General features: G+C 34.9%; 1 pseudogene; it reads left to right on the top strand.

Annotated features, from left to right (window-relative positions):
- Positions 1-2223: 2223 nt before the first annotated feature.
- Positions 2224-3549, top strand: LOC114624548 (annotated as a pseudogene).
- The last annotated feature ends 1792 nt before the right edge of the window (positions 3550-5341 follow it).

The following is a 5341-nucleotide window of genomic DNA, read 5'->3' as shown; positions in this document are numbered from 1 at the left end:
GATTTATTATTTATGCTGGATTTAGTTTTATGACTAAGATTCCTTCATAGCTTCCATTTTTGTTTTTTCTTTTTATTTATTATTCACTTATGCAATACATCCCAAACATAGCCTCTTCTCCCTTCAGTCCTCTGAGTTCCCCCCACTTCCCGTCTTATTCAGCCAGAGCTACTGTTCCTCTATCTATCTAGAGCTACTCGTTCTCTATCTGCAGAAAAGAGCAGGCCTCCCAAGGAGAGAGACTAGGCACTGCTTAACAGGATGCAAGAAGACTGGGAACAAACCCGATAGGAGGAAATGAATCCCAAGAGCAGGCAAAGAGTCAAAGAGTCAGAAACACCTTTTTTTTTTTTTTTTTTTTTTTTTACTATTACACCTTTGAAAGGAATAATTAGATAATTAGATATGATGCTGTAGACATGGTACTCAAAACTTTGAAAACCAGTAAAGTTTGCAAATCATTTTAAAAAACGTTATCTCAATTAAACATGAATTATTACAACTAACAACATCTAAATAGTAATAGACTAACTGGGGAGAATAATTTGTAGTTATTTTACAAGCATCTAAAAGTAACAATAATGTGGAAATAATATAAACTGGTTAAATTGTTCTCTTTAAAAGTATCTATTTTAGCAATTTAAAAATCACTTTTAGTTTTCTACAATGAGACTTTAAAAATATATACCATTATTACAAATATTCGAAAGATTTTCTGTGTACAAATAAAACATATTTTCTCTCTCCATACAGTTCATAATTGAAATTTGTTAATTACTAAGGTGACAATAGTATTCTAGCACAAATTCATTTTTGGCATTAAAATAATGAGCGAATTGGTGCAATGTGAAAATATTAAAACAGAGGCATAGCTCACAAACAGCTGTAAAAAACTTATGTTTTTCCCACCTTGGAATATGAACATCTGCTCACAGCATCTCTTAGCTGGATTAAAATCTCTTTTCAGCACAGTCCTTTTCCAGCTCCTTCCTACCCCAGGAGGGCAGAGTTCCTCAGTGGAGATGTGAATTTCCATAGCTGTGAGCCTCTGTAAGTTGGTTAATTGTAAGGCTTCTTTTAGATATGGGTGGTCAACTGAAGTTTGGAAAGATGAAAATAGTGAACTTTTGACATATTTTACAGATTGTAAATTTGGAAATAAGTTACCACCAACTTATCCTGTAATATGTTTTTATGTGTAGTTTAGTATTTGCCAACACCGAGAGTCAGACCTTGATCTGCAATAAGTGGATCTCACTATTCTCAGAGGACAACACAATGTGTTCCTGTTGGTGGAATCATGTTACATTGCTTTATACATTTTAGTCACTGAGGAAAATAATAAAATCTTATAATGAATGACCAGGAATTTCAAAAGTTGTGCATTCTTGTAATCCCAGCACTTGGATGATCTGGGGAGAATGCTATGTAGTTCAAGGTCATCCTCAACTCTTCTAGTAGATACTGAGTTCAAAGACAGCCTGAGCTACATGATAGCCTTACAAAGAGACAGAAGGAAGGAAAGAAGGACAGAGTGACAAAAAGACACACACACACACAGAGAGAGAGAGAGAGAGGGGGGGGGGCAGACAGACAGACAGACAGACAGAGACAGAGAGACAGGGACAGAGACAGGGAAGTGGAAAAAGAAAAATAAAAGAAAGAAGGCCATTTAAAAAGGAGGGGCAGGATCAGGTGTGGGAGGAGCCAGGGGACTGAAATGTACAGAGGGACAGAAAATTGAACAGAGGCGTGTAGTAATGGGGTATGGGGATCGGGGAACTGGGGGTAGCCAACCCAAAGTCCCAGATGCCAGGAAAGGAAGAGGCTCCCAGGACCCAACAGGGATGACCTTAGCTGAAATACCCAACAAAGGGGAGAGAGAACCTGTAGAGAATAAGGTATGGAGAGGTTAGGCTTGGCTCCCAGTTGAGGAATGGGGCCACCCACCCTTCTCAAAAATTTTAATCCAGAATTGCTCCTCTCTTAAGGAAATACAGTGACAAAGTGTGGAGCAGAGACTGAAGGAAAGGCGTCCAGAGACTGCTCCACCTGGGGATTCATTCCATATACAGACACCAAATCCAGCCACTATTGCTGATGTCAAGAAGTGCTTGCTAACAGGAGCCTGATTTAGTTGTCTCCTGAGAGGCTCTTCTAGAGCTTTACTGATACAGATGCTGATGCTTACAGCCAACCATTGGACTGAGCAAGGGGACCACAATGGATGAGTTAGAGAAAGTACTGGAGGAACTGGAGGGGTTTGCAACCCCATAGGAAAAATCACAGTATCAACCAACCAAAACCCCTGGAGTTTCCAGGGACTAAACCACCAACCAAATACCCATAGCTCCAGCTGTGTATGCAGCAGAAGATGGTCTTATCTGGCATAAAGAAGAGGGGAGACCCTTGGTCCTGTGAAGGCTTGAAGCCCCAGAATAGGGGAATGGTACAGTAGTGAGGTGGGAGTGGGTGGGTGGGTGGATGGGTGCAGGAGAACCTTCATAGGGGCACAGGAGATGGAGGGTGGGATAGGGAATTTGTGGAACCGGGAAGGGGGATAACATCTGAAATGTAAATAAAATAACCAATAAAAAAATTAAGAAAAGAAAAAAGATCTTGTGTAGAAAAGTGTTAAATTTATACATACACCCTGTTTGACTACTTGACTCATATAAATGAGGACACTTAAAGGCTTAGCTGATAATTTTTAATAAGTTTAATTTAGCAGTATTTGTAATTAGTGAAAATTACTAATGTTTATAAAACAAAATCATAATAGTACTTATTGCATGCAGTACTCACTATATGAGAGCAAGATATAAAATTATTATTCTTACACATGTGTTTTATAAATATTCATGATAATTGCATAACATGAATAGTATTTACTTATCATAACTGTGTTCAAAGGAAATACTACCTGAAGAATTATTTGTGGATATAAATAAGAGCTTGTCATTCAGGTTATGTCGCTTTCTGCCACCATGCCAACCGATGTGCTAGAAGTGATGAAGAAGTTCACAAGACAGCCTATTTGAATTCTGTTGAAGAAGGAAGAATGGATCCTTGATGGAATTAACCATCTTTATATTACTGTTTAATGAGAGAAGTGGAATCTGGATACTCATTTTTGACTTATATGACACTATCACAAAATGGTTATTTTTCTCAATGCAAGGTGAAAGGTGGAATGCTCACAGAGAAAATGCATGCCAGGGACTTCAGAGTTTCAGATCCTCATGGTGACATGGACAAGAAAAAAAAGAGATATCATCAGGAGGGGATTCCAATCAGGGTCAAGCTGTGTTCTGATGACTACTGACTTTTGGCTCATGAGATTAATGTGCAACAAGTGTCCTTGGTTATAAACTATGATCTAATTATCAATCATGCAAATTATATTCACAAAATTGGCAGAGGAGCTTAATTTGGGAGGAAAGGTGTAGCTATAAACTTTGTTACTGAAGAAGACAAGAGGATTCTTTGTGACATTGAGACTTTCTTTCAGTGGAAGAAATGCCTATGAATGTGGTTGACCTAATTTAACTCCTGGGTTGAGATAGTTTTGAAAATAGTGCTTGCTCACAGTATGGTTGTGCTTCTTTGAGAATATTTGGATCTTGTTTTAATGCTCATTTTGGATCACAAATACAGATTCTGATAGTAATGTGACTTTAGTCCTGAGCTCTTGTGAGGAAAGACATTGGCTTTATCCTCTTTAGAGTTAGACTACTGGGCGTGGGGTCTATAAAGTCTTATTCTTAGAAATTCATTTACTAGTAATGTAGAAATGATTGTATTGTATTCTATCCTTTACTAATATTCTTGTGGACTAAAAGATATAAATGCTGTATAAAATCAGTCAATTATTTTAAACTAGAACATCTGCCTTTATTGTGACTAAAACAGCCTTTAAAAGTGATTTATTTTTTTAGAAAATATTGAATGCATTTTGTTGGTATTATATTTATTCAATAAAGTATTTAATTAGTGCTGCTTGTGAACTGGACCCTCCAGCTAAGCCTCAGCACGCAATCATTGTAGGTAGGGTTAACTCCCCAATACAATTGCCATATTGCATAGGTATTAATGAAATTTAAGTGTTAAGTAAAATTGTATAATCACTTTTAAAAAGGTAAATCAGACCTGACCTTGTTTCTTGATCTTTTAAAATGCCAAGGTTAGTAGTTCAGTATATTCATCAATCAATATAAAAAGATTTTGAGAAGTATTGTATCTTATAAAATGATTTATTTTCCCACTCAAAAGTGTTTAGGATATTTAATATAACACAATTATTAAAAATATCATGTAACATAAAATTACTTTACATCCTTTAGTCAACTACATAAAAATTGAAGATGATCAATGTTATATTTTGTTATCTACCCTGGGAGACTAAAACATACACTTGGTGATGAAGTTAAATTTGTCCATTATATTTCTTAAACAGCCACTGTCTGCTTATTGACTTCTTGTAAGGCAGGCAACACAATTCTTACTTGTATTAAAATTCTTTGGGCCAAAGTATATGGTTTCTTTTTTTAATAATATTGTATGATTTTAAGAAACACTAGCTATTGAAAATTCTTTAATTAAAAAACATGGGTATCTGCATATTCATGACAGAATAATTTAGACTAAATATTATGTACTTAAATTTTCACTGTTAAATATTTATTGTAGGAATAATTATTAGTGTTTTAAAAAATATTCTCAAATGTAATACCTATTTTGTTATTAACTATTTCTTAAGCACTGAAGTTTAAATCTAGAAAGGACATTATCCCAATGTTTAGAAGTGAGATTAATGATATGAAATATGCAAGATGATAATCAGAATAATCTCAGATTCTTCACTTTTAATGAATTATATACTTCTAAAGAGTAGCAATCATTAAAATTGATTTTAATTATTGTAATTGTTGATAATCGTGTAGGCTAAATATCATTTCATTAATTTGAAGAAGGAGGACTTCATGAAGAAAAGACAAGCATGCCCATTTTTGCTTCATTATTGTATTTTGAGAGTTCTAGAATAAGACAAGATTTAAAATAGTTATAATTAATAAATATACTTCTTTGAAATTCTCTTCATACATATAATGCACTCTGATTAATTCCCAAGCCATGTATAATTTCTTCATTCTTGCCAGCCTTTCTTCTTCCTTATAAGTATCTTTTCCATCTTCATTACTTTTTATTTTGTTTATCTCACAGAGGTTGTCTACTGCTGTCTGTTTGATTTTAGGGTTGAAACTTTACAAGAAAAGCTGATTTATTCAGGCTGAATAGAAAAGTAGATCCTATGTCACCTTTTGCTTTATATTGTACCAGT

This window comes from Grammomys surdaster, unplaced genomic scaffold (genome assembly GCF_004785775.1).
Source record: "Grammomys surdaster isolate TR1022 unplaced genomic scaffold, NIH_TR_1.0 65, whole genome shotgun sequence".
NCBI lineage: Eukaryota > Metazoa > Chordata > Mammalia > Rodentia > Muridae > Grammomys > Grammomys surdaster.
Note: the sequence above shows the minus strand (reverse complement) of the source record. Positions and strands in the feature narration are given on the sequence as shown.